Source organism: Passer domesticus, chromosome 1 (genome assembly GCF_036417665.1).
Source record: "Passer domesticus isolate bPasDom1 chromosome 1, bPasDom1.hap1, whole genome shotgun sequence".
NCBI classification, from domain to species: Eukaryota; Metazoa; Chordata; class Aves; order Passeriformes; family Passeridae; genus Passer; species Passer domesticus.
In genome coordinates, this window is record NC_087474.1 from 32,886,574 (window position 1) to 32,902,560 (window position 15,987).

At 41.5% G+C, this 15,987-nt stretch overlaps 1 long non-coding RNA gene across 1 annotated transcript in view; it reads right to left on the reverse strand.

The window, feature by feature from the left end:
- Positions 1-12,586, reverse strand: part of LOC135287522 (uncharacterized) — a 51,105-nt gene extending 38,519 nt beyond the window's left edge. Inside the window, exon 1 of the long non-coding RNA XR_010351181.1 lies at positions 12,500-12,586. This is a non-coding gene — a long non-coding RNA (uncharacterized LOC135287522). The remainder of the gene's footprint in view (positions 1-12,499) is intronic.
- Between the last annotated feature and the right edge of the window lie 3,401 nt (positions 12,587-15,987).

The window sequence follows — 15,987 nt, forward strand, 5'->3', positions numbered from 1 at the left end:
CCTGCTAGGACACCGTCCCTTTAAGGCCTTGCATTCTGCCCCAATTAACATTCCACTTTTATTGCATGTACCTGGCCTGAAGAGAGTCAGTAGCCACTGGGCATAGGATAAATTGTTGGCCTTCAGCAAAATGAACAGCTGAAACACATGCAGTACCTGACCATGCTTGTTAGGCTATTTGCTCCTTTAATCACTGCTGCACTCGTGAATGCCTGCTATTCAATTATCTTCCAAACCTTCATCATGTCACTAGACAATAAAACCTGACAAGACAGGTATTACTGTGGTAAGGTCATCTGATATCTAGAAGTGTCTCATTATTCCCTTCAGTGATTAGCTACAATTACTGCTTTAACCCAAGTATTTGAGGCCATAACTGTTTCAAATATTCATCACAGGATGCCTTATCAGCACTACAAGTGTTCATGGAGTGTCTCTAGAGCAGCAGCAATCCCAGAGACAGTGTTCCAAAAAATGCTGGGAGCCCCAGTTTGCTCCTAAGACACAGCCAGACACTCTCAAGACAAAGGATAAGCAACCTGTATCTTGCCTGTGCTGGTTGCAGGTGGTATCAGAGATAAGAAGGATCCCTGTGCAAGACCATCCCTGAGTCATCTTTCTTGCCCTAATCACTCGAGGCAGGGCTGATAGGACAGCTGGAGCCCAGAGACTTACCTGAAGCACTCAAAACATCTCCCAGAGGGGATGCCCCAGAAGCACCTGTACATGCAGGCTGGGTTGGCCATGAGGACGTCATGTTGCCCCTCTCTGGTAACACATCTGGCTTCAAATTACTGCAGTTTCTGTATTTGTTAGGAATTTATAATTAGATTTAAGATTAGTCCATCTTGTTTGTTAAGCCAATGTAGTCCTATCCCAATAAAGCCTCTTCAGCTAGTTCAGGACCAAAAGTTTTTGTGCCTGATGCCTGAAAACAGCAACTTGCAGGAGTAACAACCAATAAGAGATTACATGATCCCATGTTCCTCAGGTTGGGGTGAATTAGGTAACTCACTGAATTCCAATTCTTTGCACCCTTGAGGTGACACCATTTATAGTCCACAATGGAGAGTTCTCTCCAAGAAAGAATCCTACAGGTGAGCAGAGATGAAGGAGGCAGGGCTGGCAGTAGGAATGCTGATTGTTGAGGAGAAGGCAGGACAGACCCAGGGTTTAACATTTCTCAGTAAATCTAAATTACATTCAGGATCAAATGAATGTCGCCTCTCTCCCTTTCACCCTGCCCAACCAAAGCCAAACCCTGGTGAACGGGAGAATTCATCCTGATCTTTGAGTTCAAAGGCAAGACTCACATTTCATAGCAGTTCTGCGAGAGATGGAAATAATACCTGCATAAAGTAGTAAACAAGAACAGCCAGACTTCCACTGGGGGGAAGGCAGTTTTACAGGCACATTGCCAGTCGAAGCCTCTCTCCCACTGTGGCTCAGTGGCCCCAGAATTTGCTCTGCCTTCCACAGAGCATTCAATGTGACAAGCTAATAACCACAGCTGGCACTGCCGCTGGCAAAGTCAGCAGTTACCTCGAGCAGATGACTGATAGAAACGGGCAAGATGGCTTTTGCATTACCTACCAGCAGAGCCCTGGAAAGTCAAGTAAGGGGATGTGGCAGATGTCCCACCCCAGTGGCACAGGAGTAGCAAGCCTTGCTCTCCAGGACTCGCCTCCATTCCAGCCCTTCTTTCGTCCTTCCCCATCCAGCAGCAGGACAAGGCCAGTCCTCCAAGCTTCGGACTGCAAAATTCAATCCTGCTAACACTGCTGAAAGCTTTGAGCTGGCCCTGCAGACAACACGGCTCACTGCAAGAGAATGAGTTGACAATTTTGTTTCTTGTGGTACAATGAAACTTATTTAAATAAAATTCTGATTAAGACAGAAAGGCATGGACTTGATTCACAGCAGGGAAAGCTGAAAACTGCTTGCTACATGCGGTTAAATTGCCAATTTCTACCATTTTATTTTTAAAGCAGTGTGTTGTTTCTTTGAGCTGGGAACAACACGGCATGCACATCATTTTGGGTAATGTCTATGCAAGGTCAATTTGTTCATTTGATGTTATTGAGCCCAAAGTAAGAAACATGGGGGATTCTTTTCCTCTCCGTTTGCACAGTGTCTATTGCCATGCAGAAATCAATGACCCTATGGTAGCAAAAGATCTGTCTTGGCATGCAAATGGTAAATCAAAGAGGCCCACCCCACCAGAAGGATCATGCAGCTTTTAGAAGTCAGTGTCCTGTGCCAGGGGTGCATCAATGAGGTAAAAGAAACTTTTTATCTCTCTCAGCTATTCCTCACATTTAAATCATAACTGCTATAGGGCACAGTTAAAATTTGCAGATCATTGATTTCTGTCTTAGTTACAGAGGACCTGTTACCCATACCAGGCACAGCTGGCTGCAGTTCAATTAGACAAACATTAAGATACCCTATAACAATACACCAAAACTTTAATTTAATGCTAAGTGTGAATAATTTTATTCATTTTGACCGTATTTCCTTCTAAATCTTACTCAGTTAATTGCTGACCAACTTTTCCATTGCCTGGCTATGACTATTCTCACATTAGGCCATGCAGCTATGTTGTAGCTGGTCATTTAAGATGGTTTCCATTTCCTACTGGTATAAGCATGTGAGCAATCCTGAAGCAAATACTCAAATGTACTTCATGTGGATAGTTTTATCTAGAAACAAGAACACAAGAACTTCCACAGAAAATGGCTATAAATAAAGCCAGATAAAGAAAGTTACAGGAATTCCTATCTGTTCATCCTTTGAGCTTTTTTCCTTGATCCTCTTGACAGAAATGTTTCATCTCTCATCAACTAGCCTAGCTATGATTTTGGGGTACTATATCAGGTTGCACCACTTGAAAATCTAGTTCTCTTTGTACTGTCTATGTTTAGCTATGGCAGAATATCCCAGAAAACACCTCCAATACAAATCAGAGAAATGTGTCATATATATTAACCACTGTAACTGTTGTGTTTGTTTTCACTACCCAGACAGAGACAGAGAATTAATTGCATTGATTTTTAGGAATCTGCATTTTAGATGAAGGTGCACTGCACAGGACAGATAATTTTGCACAATTGTGAGCATAAGCACTCATCCATTTTAGAGCATCTCTTTGAAAATAATCCCTGGCCTTCTGTAATGACAAAAGCTTATAGGTGTAGCTCTTTTCTGTAATAACTTTCAGTGAAACCAACTTCCTTCAGCAATGCCCTGTTTTGAGGGATCCAGCTACGTTAGCAACATTCCCTTCCTCTGCAGAAGGAGCAGTGATAGCCCACTGTCACTATTCTGCTGCAATTCCATATTAGGCTGTGATGGAGAGCAGTCAGCCCTGTCAGCTGCAGCCAGGATAAGCTTTCATGTTTAAATCATGTTAGATCATTCAGCAGTTATACCCAGGGCTGCCTAAATAGCACAGATAACATGCCTGACAAGTCTAAGGCAGGTAAATTAAGAAGTGCTGTGCTGAAGCTGTTTCCACTGATTAGGGTTTGGTTTTTTTCCCACTGGATTTTGAGGAGTATCTGTACACCCCTCCTCTTGTGCATGGCATTGTTTTGTGCCTGTGCCCCTGCTCCTCCAGCCCTTTCCTCAAACAATCTTACACCACAGTTGTGAGTGCAAAATACCATTTATTCCACACCACCAATGCTCAGGTAGCATGCAGATATGTGTCCATCACTACCTGGGAAATCCTCTTCTCCTCATTAAAAAGTCCCTCCTCTTATAGCAGACAGATGGAGGGATGAGAACAAAAATTGATCCAGGAAAGCAGAGAGGGTGAGGTAAAGAAGACAGGTGAACTTGCCAATTCATTAGTCTATTAGCCCAGAGGCCAAAAGGCCATTGCAAAGCCTCCTGCTCCTATTAGATGCCTGGATGCAGGCCAGTACTTAATGAGAAAAATTTCTTTCAGCTGACTGTGCTGTGGCTTTTTCTCTTCACCACATGCACCAGCATAGTAGCAGCAGTTGATACGAGCAGATTATTTCAACTTCGGTTATCTAGTTTCTGTGGCCAAATATTTGGCCATGGTATCTGGACTTTCTGTATGGTCATCTGAGTCCCCTGGACTGGCTGAAGGGTGCTTAGTTTGCAAATCATGCTGTAATCAAAGTCATTCAACTCAGTCTGGGTAAGGCTTCCTGAATTCTTTTTTATAGCAGTCCTTCTGTGGGGCCCTGAAGTTTTAAGTGACTCACAGCTATGCACTGTGCTTATATGTCACTCCTGAGACTTGTATTTGTCTAAAAAGCCATTGGAGAGATTATTCATTGTATGTAATTAAGATGTTGGTTAACCGTGACATCCAGAATGAGCATTAGAGCAAAAACTCTTCACTAAATCTGTTGCAGTATTCCAAGTCATCAAGATATCAGTTTGACTGACAGATCAGATAATCTCTTTAGTAATCCTCTGAATTCTAAACACAGAAAGCTGTAACTCATCATCAGATAAGAATATGTTATGTTTATATTCTAAAGTGATGGAGGACAGCATTTCATTTGCCTGGGTTTATCCACTCCCTGCACAAAGTTGTTAGAGCATCTCTGTTTCAAAATGAAGTTTAACTTTAGTAACATCAGGCAGGCTTATCCTTTAATGTCAATGACACGTTCTTGCAGAGGTTCTGCTTGTTGGTTTGGGTTTTTTTTTACAAGGCACTAACGATGTAATAAAGATTAATTAGTGTAAGTTATAGCGTCTGAAATGTATACATTCAAGCTGTTAAATGTGTCAATGGAGATCCATTATGACAACAATGGGCATTTTATTCTCAATAGGGATTGCTCTATTTGCCAGTATGAGATGTGGTTTTTTTATTAAGACAAAACCAGTGAGAAGAGCCCAGATTTGAATACAGCTGAAATAAGAGCCTTGCTTTTCACAGCATGATAAGCCTTGATTTTGTAAACACTATTACTTTGCTTTCATTACATATTCCTGCTGGTATTATTTCACGGCATCAGCTCTTTTACCAGCTTTTGTTTGGCATCATATTAAATCAGGCCATCAGAACATGCTTAGCACCTCACAGCTTAAAAAAACCAAAATTAACGTGGTGTTTTATGAAGGACAAGCACTTGAATTTCAAATAGAATCCGTGTATCCATATAAACATCTGCCCGGGTCTAGATGACCCATCAGATGAAAAATGTTAAAGCTCACTAAACAAGGTATTGTTGTGGATAACAGCACCTCTGTGTGCTTGGACATTCCACAGCCCAGTTATGCAGTTATTGACACTCACTACTGGATCGGAGAGAGGTGCAAAGCCAGTGCCAAGCCCAAATCCACCCGTGCCTGTGGGTCCATATTGGCAATTGAGATGTACTCCTGCCATCTCCTCATTCCACCGTCACTTAAACTGTTGGAAGACTTCAACTGATTTTAAAACCATTATCAAGCTATTTTAAAATAAATCTGAAATGCAACAGATGCATGCAACGGATATTTGCCACAAACTTAGTGCTTAAATGCAACAAACACAAATGCTTGGATCATTGTGAGTGCATAAAGCAGTTATTAAAATTCAGTGCTTGATCTGGTTTCCAAAAAGGCCATCAGTGACACGGGATGGGCAATTCCTCACTAGGCTGAAGTGGGACCACCTGAAGGCATTTCCAAGCCCCCGCAGCAGCCTGGTCCCAGTGTGGCATTCAGCCAACTGGAACAGACAGTGCTTCTGAACAGACAGAGCTTCTCCAGCTCCCAGGTTGTCACACCAGAGGGTTTTCCTTTGTTTGTGTTTCTCAAAGGAACACTTTTGCCATGCACACTTAGAAATCATTCCTCAACACTTTTACAAACTTGAGATTTTATATATGATTCTTCTGTACATGGAATTTCTTGAATTTTGTGCATTTAGGGTAGGATATCAGCCTTTACAAAAGAACATTGAGATGTCAAAATTAGATATGTTTTTTTTCCAGAACACTTCTTGCTTGTTTGTTTGCTTGCTTGTTTTTAAGCTGTAGTCTGTAAGAAGGTTCACTGTCCCACTCTTCTGTTTCAAAGTTTGATCTAAGAATTTTTCTCAAAATTTCAGCAGGAAAAAAGGTCTTTTATGAGCTGAAATCACGCATCACGTCTTTCAGCCCTAGAGAAGCCTGGGAGAAATTTGCAAGTATTTGAAATTGAAGGGGAAAAAAACAATTCATGCAGAGAGTGACTTCCCTGACACCTGGAGAAATGCTGCTCTTGCCTCTCCCCCTGCCATGGCCTCCAGTTAAAACAAATTTCAGCTTTTTCAGAGCAACATGAGTAGGGCTCAAAGCTAGGTCTTCCATTCACTTTTTCCCACTAGGCTTTCTGCTAGCAGTTTCATTCAGGTTCACCTTAATACAGCAGAAGGAAAGTGAGGAGGGAGACGTGGGAATAGGAAAGATATCTCCTAAATAAAAATGAATGACTGTACTGAACCTCCAGTAGAGGAATGCTCACCTCATTCCATCTGATGGACAACTCATAGTCCAAAGGGACTTTTCAGGCAACTTAAGGGCTGCACACCTTGTACAGACAGTGTCTGTCTGAAGTCTTGCAGTTGTGCTGGCACAGAGCTGGGCTCAGCTGTGACTGAAACAACAGGATACCTGTTCACAGCTTTTCTTTGATCCAGAAATCCAGAGAAATGCTTGTGCTGGGCTTCATACCTCTGGGATAGCATCACAAGTGCATGCAACATCACAGCCTAAGGAAATAAGTAATAACAAGTAGCACGCATATGAAAAAGTACCAGGGCTGTCAGGGATTGAAATATTAGTGGACTATGCCTCAAGAGAGCCACGAAAACATGAAACCTTGTCCATATATCACTGACTCTGATCTGCTTGTTTGATTAAGATCTCAAGACTAAGGTTGGATAAGGAAGAAAACCCTTTCCACAAAACCTTCACTTTCTCAGAAACAAAGATATGATTGAGTCCAGTGTGTAATAAATTCATAATTCCCTGAAATAATATGAAGTGGCTGGACAACCCAGCCCTCAGGAGCCCAGACAGCTACACTGACAGAGCAGGCAACTTCTGTAGAAGAGATGAGGGTTCTCATGATCTTGGCCAGTTCTGGGCCTCCAGTCACGGCTCCTGCTGATGAGCCCACACCACACATCCAGAGAGCTGCCCAAGTGTCTGGGTTTGCTTTCTGTAAATAAAAACCAGTAGCAATTACTAGTCTGCTGTTGATCAGTATCCTATTTGTGGAAGGTGTTGAAAAAAGAACTAAAGAACCTTTGCTTTAGGTTTGTCTTTGGAATTAAGACTAAGCTATCATAAGGTTTCCTACATTGGACTCTGAAGTCTGCAACAGATCTAAACCACAGCTTCATGTTACTTTCCATACATTAATCATTCCTAGAGCTCAAAATATGTTCATTTGCTTAATACAAATCTCTTAATGTGCATTATGAACATGTATTTACTGAAGATCCCATCTGTGCTTTGGCATATTTATAATTAGATGTGCAGTTCATCAGTCAGTTACAGAAGATTTTTTTTTTTTGTAAACTAATCACTGCCACAATTTGGAACTATATATTAAAAGGCTTCAATTATATGTCTTTTACTATGAATGAATCTTTTCCTAGTAACAGCATTGCACCTGAAGTAATTAAATAGATATGGAGCTTATAATCACAACAGAAATTGAATTCTCAGTTAACAATTCCAAAGTCCTATTGATGAAAATTCCTACTGATTACAATTCCTATTGATTGAAAGTGATTTTAATCAGTTCTGTTGTTTTTTTAGAGGATTGACCACAAAATAAATACTCTTTTCCCACATGAGAATATTTACATTACTAGGAGCCATACAGGGATGAAGCTTAAAATTCGGTGTTGGTTTACTTTGTCTAGCTGTCTCCTCTGAAGGGAAAAACAACTCTTCTTTTGAAGGCACTCAGCACCATAACTTTTAATGCATGGGCATATCCATCTCTAACAGATAAGACATCCGAAAAAATTTTAAAGTTCTTTTCTGAGACTACCAAACAGCTCAGCCAGTGCAAACATCTACCTGCTTGAATTCTTAAACACTGAGCAAGCACAGGAATGAGCTATAAAAGAAAACAGCTTCTTGTTTATCAAATGTAAAACCCAAATTCTTAATATCATGACATAACAAATAAGCTTTCTCAAAGACTATTAACTTTTTTATATTATGCATCTGTAACATTTCTCACTGTTCTTTGTTTATGAGATGTATAAACCTCATATTTATGGCAAAAATAACCATTGGTGTGGAATAACTAACAGGAGCCATGCAGATTACTTCAGCCTTCAGAGGGGTTGTGGTCTAGGATTTCTCAAATCTCATGTCAGTGACAGCTTCAGCCAGATCAGCTCTCTATTCACGGTTCCAAACACAGTGGTTATTGGTATTTTACTGACCTAAAAGTGTATTTCAGCATAGAGAGCATAAGCTAGTGGCTCTGAAGGCATCACTGTGACACTATAAGACCTAAACATCTGCCTGGGTGGGGACTCTGAGAAAAAACAGTGACTCCATTTTGGAGATAAAAATTTCACTCCAAGAGCTGAGTTACTGCCACCAGCCTGCTTATTCAGGGATGCATGGCAACGAGCTTGGTGAAAACCCTTAGAGAACCAGCACTGAATTCTCCATCTGAAAAAAATTCAGTTGCAAGTCCATCAGATCTGGCTTGTGGAGTGTGCTGTCATAATACTGGGTAATGTATCTGAGACAATAATGTCCTAAACCACACCAACTTTGTAATTTTCACATGATCCATAAGAGCACAATTAAGTCAGAAATTCCATTGTAGCAGGGAGTACTCACTTTCTCTCACTGTCATGCATAGTATGGACAGACTTACAAAAAATGCCTGTAATTGGAGCCATGAACACCTGAACTTCAGAGGGCAGCTGTCAAAATACTGTAAGTTCATCTTCAGATCAAATATCCTCAATGGTTCCTTTGCACAGTGCCTTTGTTAAGGCGTTAGGGTGCACAAGTCTTCCTAGAAGGACCTTGGTTAAGATAAGCTGATCTCCTGTCCTTAAATATTTTAGAATCCTGACTCTGTGTGCTGTTATTTACTGTCAGTCCCAGAATTCTGCAATATTGTGACTTCATCCTAGTGTCTAACATCAGGTTGGAGATGTTCTTTGCCTTCCTTGGCACTGCAATGCTATTGCTGAGGACAAAAGGTGTCCTCTGTCAGTGGAGGACATCTGCAAGTCTTCTGATAAAACAGATTGCCTAAAGATTTTTCTTTTTTTTTTTAATTTAAAAAAAATCAAGTGAATTAAAACCATTTATTGTGTGATAGATAAATTGTCTGAGAAACTGCGACATACAGAAAATATTCAGGACCCAGAGTCTAGCAATTTCTTTAAAATTTCACACAAGTTGAGATGACAAACAGATGGCACAGTTAGGAAAATCTAGAAGGCAAAATATAGCCCCCGTGTCACTTTAATGATGCCTCTGCTTATCACAGCCTATATTTTAAATCAACTTACAAAGTATTTTTCTAAATCATAAAACTCTCTTGAGCTCTATTTTCTAAAGACAAACTGGTCTGTAAAGATGCATCAGTCAAGCAGAAGATTAATTCCTGTTGTACCAAGTTGTTGTTTTTGGCACAGAAGTCAATATTTATAAGACAGAAAGCAGCTGCAGCACGCAAGTTAGCATAGTGCATAAATCTTTGCAGCAGGTTATAGCAAGATGATGATACTATCCACAGGTAACACGATGGAAGCACTGCCACAACAGAGCCTTCCTAATGGTGGTCATCCATTTACCAGTGTGAGCCACGCTAATGAGGTCACACTGATTCACTTCTTGTCATTTCCCCTTTGGAAGCAATCAGCGCAAATATAAACCAGTAATACATTAGAAGAGGTCACCCAGCGCAGTAGCTCTGTAAAGAGTGAGCTGTTTGTACAGGACTCCGAGCCAGATCCAAGCCTGCCTGGAGCAATAGGACGTGTGGCTACTGACAACAGGGCCTGGGAAGCAGATTAACCCCCTGTCCCCATGAAAGCTGGCCGAGGCAAAGCGCTGCTCTCGGCTTTGCCTGCGCTGCAGCTCCTCATCCCCCTCTCTCATCACCCTCCACGGCGGGGGTGGGGGTCGCGGGAAGGGCAGGGGGTTAACTCGCAATTTTCCTTCTGCTGATTGAAGCTTTTGCCTCCTGCCCGGTGATGCCGGATGGCAGCTTTGGGGCAGCAGAGGGAAGGGGCACAGCACTGCCAGGAGTTGTGGCAGATGTGGTCCTGCCTCTCTCACAGGGGGACAAGAGACTTGTCATTTAAGAGACGCACTGACCTCCCTCCCCATCATTCCCTCTCTCTTGACTCACTAGCAATGAGACACCCACTCTCCCTTTCCCCCACAACAGAGACCTGGTGTGGTCAGCAATAGGGTCAGGGCATGTTGGATAATGCCTGAGTAACCAGCCAGGCAAGCCCCAGCAATCCCCAGCCTTGCCTTCCATATCTTCAGCCCAGCAATCATTCCCTTCCATGGCATACAATGAGCTCTGCAGTGGAGAGGCCAGAGCTGATCTAATTTTTGATGTCCAAGGTTATACAGGTTTTCCATATCTCTGTCAGCCCTTTTCCCAGAGCTGAGATTGAAGATATCAAATCACTTGCCACAGAATTATCTCTGAAACTAGAAGTGAAAGAAGTCCAGCCTATTAAAGTACTTGGGCATATTTCCCCCTTCTTGAGAAGGCTGTCATGCCAAAATTTTGGGGTTCTGGCACTTTTCACATGAGTGTAGCTACTTACTTAAAAGACCATATGCAGTTTCAAGCCCATGGCTCTCTCTCTATCCGCTGCTGCATTAGCTCTGACATTTCCAGGCTCACTTGACCAAATTATATGGGGTTGTAGGCAAAGATGTTTGAAATTTAATGTTGAATAGATGCAGATTGAGCCCACATGGGAGGGAAATACTGTAGAAATGTGGAACCCCATTATAAGAATTTATCAGTGTACATTCTGCATGCTTTATAAATTTGACTAGCACGATCATCTATTTCATTCCTAGAAGAGAAAAAGCTATATTAATTTCTTGAAATAGGCAACAGAAAGAGATTGACTTGAAATAAACAAAATAGTTGAAATTTAATTTTCTTGGCAAGATTTGCTTGTGTTGTTCGTCAAATAAATGTACATTATGTCTTGCACTGTTACTCAGCTGTGATCCTGTAATGTGTTCTCTGCATCCTGTCAGACATATGATCCTTTGTCCCATAATAGACCCAACTATCTCACAACCAGCTGAGCTCAGGGTCATCCCAGGGTCAGGCTGCTTAAAGATGGCTGTCAGTTCTCTGCCTGACTCACAGACGAACTTTAAATCACCTTTATCTTACTTGTGTTGATGTTTTCCAGCCATCACTGTAGCAGGAGCTGTAGCATCTATGTACAATATGGGGAAATGTCTTACAGCATCCCGGAAAATTTCTCTGTGGATCTGCAATGTGCAGTGCACTAAATATAAAGAAAATGCAGCTTGATGCATAATGTGAAATGGGAACTATTTCAAATACCCTTATGCAAGGTAGTTAACAATATGGTTGTCATCCATCTTGCAAATGAAAACAATAATTCAGGGGGTGAAATATCACCTTTCAGACCAGAAATATAATTATTACCTAGCCTGAAATTTCCAGCAAAAAGAGTTTTTGCATAAGAAGGACAGATAATCTGGGAAATGCATCACCTAATGTTTTTATTGTGATAAATACTTCTCTTCAGCTTCTGCAGCTATACAACTTATAATGTTTGTCACTGGTCTCCAAGGTATGGAAGAAAGACGTGTCTTAATTGTAAACTTACACATGCTTTATTACCGGTGCAATGGCATGAACACATTTAACAGGACTGTCATTCCAGTTAATTATGCTGATTCTGACATGTACCTATCTCACCTAAAATTGATAGTGCCTTTTGACCAGTCAGTAGCATCACAATGTGTTGTGTCTTTCTCTCAAAGGTTAGGCGTGTTAGGGGCCAGAGAAGAGCAGGAGAAAAGAGTCCTTGCATATTAAGTCAACACCAACAGATCAGCAGCCAAACCTCCTTTTAAGAAAACTGTAGACAGCTGAACCCCAGCACATGTTCTGCATTTCTATGTCTGCTCCAGCCATAGCACACCTGCCCCAGGCAAAGACAATAATCTCCATTATGCCTAATAGTAAACAACACTGTTCCAGCCCTCAGAAACTCTTGGCCTTGCTCACAATGTGTAGAACCCAGCACCCAAGCAGATGGTAACACTTATTAAAGATATTAAAGCAGAAGAAAAGACAGCAGAAAAGGAGGCAACTATTAGAGAACACGTTGTGACTAGGGAAAAAACAATTTCCACGTTTTCCCTGCAGCAGAAGTCTGCGAACTCCAGACTGAAGAAATTGGGGGAAGACATGAAATCAACAGCAAACAACAAACAAGCATCCAATGACAATAAAACATCAGCCTTACCCTCAGCAGAGTTATCCATGCTCAGATCAAAGCCTTGTTTTCAAACCTCACACTGAGAAGGAAACTGCACATACTTCTTTCTTTCCCAGATACTCCAGGGGAAGGAAGGAAGGAAGGAAGGAAGGAAGGAAGGAAGGAAGGAAGGAAGGAAGGAAGGAAGGAAGGAAGGAAGGAAGGAAGGAAGGAAGGAAGGAAGGAAGGAAGGAAGGAAGGAAGGAAGGAAGGAAGGAAGGAAGGAAGGAAGGAAGGAAGGAAGGAAGGAAGGAAGGAAGGAAGGAAGGAAGGAAGGAAGGAAGGAAGGAAGGAAGGAAGGAAGGAAGGAAGGAAGGAAGGAAGGAAGGAAGGAAGGAAGGAAGGAAGGAAGGAAGGAAGGAAGGAAGGAAGGAAGGAAGGAAGGAAGGAAGGAAGGAAGGAAGGAAGGAAGGAAGGAAGGAAGGAAGGAAGGAAGGAAGGAAGGAAGGAAGGAAGGAAGGAAGGAAGGAAGGAAGGAAGGAAGGAAGGAAGGAAGGAAGGAAGGAGGAAGGAAGGATCTGCTTTTGTAGAAAAGGTATTAAAAAATCTTCAGGTCATTCATTTTCTATCCTGTGTATCCTGTGATCCACATGCCTTTTAAAGAAAAGCAAGCTTTTATGGTCTATCAAAAGCATAAAACCATGGTGATGGTAGGCAAGCTAAAGAGTGCAAAAACCTGGAAGAAAAAGCCTTGAGGAATTAAAAATGCATTAAATACAGCAATCCTGTTGGACAGTAGTGTGAAGCGTAACTTGAAATGCGTCTCTGTGTAATATAGAATTTCATACTGTGCTTGGGGAAGGACAAGCTGTCACCACTGAGGACTCTCCTCTCTGTGCTGTGCACCCACTGCTACCCCTGCTCCTGGGCAGCAGTGTCTCCTCACAGCTCCCCCACTGCTCTACAGCCAGTATTCCTGGGGACAGTGACATCCATGTTCTTCACATCTGTCCTTCTTCCTTCTCCACACAAGCCTCACCCTTTTGACCGCCTTCATTCTAACCTAGATTGTAGCAATGGAAGAACTGCACAAAGGCTGGAGAACGTAAGCTCTGAAGCCTGGAAAAGTCTTGGGTCACCAGTGAACAGATGCTGAAGAGCTTGTCTCATAGCTGTGGATAAGCATCTGGGAAACATCTAGATAAAGCTTTATTTTTAATATTCTTTTAAGTAGGAGAGTATGCTAGAGGTATAGTTGCAACATGTGGCTGAGAGAGTACAATGGATGCAAGGAAGAATTAATTTCCTCCATTTTCCTAAAAAGAATGTTGCAGCTCTTCAGCTTTTGAGTACATCTAGAATTCATTTTGCTGGTCAAGAAAAAGCCATATTTTCAATAGTGGCATTCTGGCTAAGCCCCCATACTCCTGCTTACAATAAAAGGGATGCTGTCACATGACTGCCCAAGGGGTGTCCTTCAGATCCAGCTGACAGGATCTCTGGAGCAGAGCACTGTGCCTGCCTTTGGACAAACTCACATTAAGCAGGTATGTCTCAAGACAGTGCTGCCGACAGATTTCATTCCTTTCTCCCTCTTCTTTTCAAGCTCATATAATGGTTACCTCATGAATAGTGTGACTTTTGGGGATACTTCCACACTCCTTTTTCTGAGAAACTCCCCAGTGAAAATACTAGGTCTTTTTATATAGCACAACTGCAGCAGGAGTTAACCTTTTGTGATGAAAGAAAATCTATTTGATGCCTGCTGGCATTGTTTTACTCTAAATATTTTACTACAATAATAAAAAAAAAAGTCCTACCCTCTGAGATGCGAACAATATATCTTAGATTATTTAATCTTCACTTAAATGCAGATTGGTTTTTTCCAAAGGTTGATATTTATTCCTTGCCCTGGAGAATAGTTAGAGACAAACCTAATTTTAAGGCTCGGGCTGGACTTCATCATTTTTAGTGTTGCTGCTCCAAACTAATAAGGAATTGCACTAAACAAAATACCTGCTTTGAGGATTAAAACCATGAAATAACGTGCCTCATTCTCATGAATCCTAAAGAACACACCCATGCACCCTTAGATCAGTGATTTCCTTCAACATGGACACTTTAGACATGAGGCAGCTCTCAAAGGTGCTTCACTTAGGGAAATGGCTACTGGAATTTCCTATGTGTAGTAACAGCATCCTTCTCACTCTGAGGTTCCACGCTGAGTGCACACACCAGGGCTGCAGGGGACCCCGTACAGCTGCATGGGGATCGCTGTCCCACCTGGCTGAACGTGCATCCTGCCCTCAAGGAAAGGGGCCAGGTTTGTCTTAGCCAACACACACCTGAATGCAGTTAATATTGTTCAGCTCTTCCATTCATCTCCTGGCCAGTATTTCTGTCTCTAAGAGGAAAGGAATTTTATGAAATAAAGATCTAAGGGCTGAAAATGTGCGTGCAAAGGAGTGGGGGGCGGGGAGTGTGACAAACCTTGCAGCCCATGTGAAAGGTTGCTTTGCTTCTAGACCAAAGGGGAGGAGGCCTGATTCTGCTCCCAGGCTAGATAAGCAGATATCCTGCAGGCAAGCAAAGCTGGCAACAGGCTGAAATCGTGGTGAGAGTTGAAAAGCTTGTTTTTCTATGTGCACAACAAACCAGAAACGTTGACAGAAAAGTAAAAGAACATCTGCTCATGCTGATCTATGAATGCTTTTCCTGGATCCATTAACCTCCTTTCTTTGTCTGTCTCTCTTTTTTTCCTAAACTGAAAATTATCATTTTAAATATTCAAGGCTTTCATTTCTCTATTGATCAAATTAAATCTCCTTAGCTGCAGTTAAAATACTCTGTGAGGTCCTCCGACCAAAGATTATCTGCCTCGCAATTAGAACTCATTTTTAATACAACAGGCGGGAAATAGAGAACCACAGCTGCAGAATCAATACAACTATAAATTACATGGGAGAGGAAACGGTAGCGTCCTAGCTTGAAACAACAGATTTATTATCAAAGAGGATGGTATTTTATCGACAGAGTACATAAGTTTTATAAAGAAAGAGAGAAGGAGACACAGAGAGAGAAATCAATGTTAACATGGGCTCACCGTTGCTTTAAATGCTGCATTTGTGGTAACTAACTTTCATTTCTTTTTTTAATTTATAAAATGTCACACTGAAAAATGTTTATTGGCTAAAAAATCCTGTCTGGAGAATTTTTTAAGGCAAAACTCCACTGATTTTAATGAATAAGATCTGTAGAATAAGGTGTGTTCTGTATTTTAACCTGTATTTTAAAGGACTTTCTCCATTCCCATATTCTGAGCAATATCATAGTTCAGGCTGCAGCTAAGACTTGTATTTAAACTTCAAAGATTTCCATTTATTTTGATTCCCACCTACAAGATAGGGTGAGGAAAATTGTTCTTTCTGATAGCAACAAATACTTTAAATGCATCACCTTCCCCTTTCACAATCAGAATTCATCTACAATTGATTACACATAGGGGAAAAAAAAAGAAAAAAAAAAAGAAAAAAAAA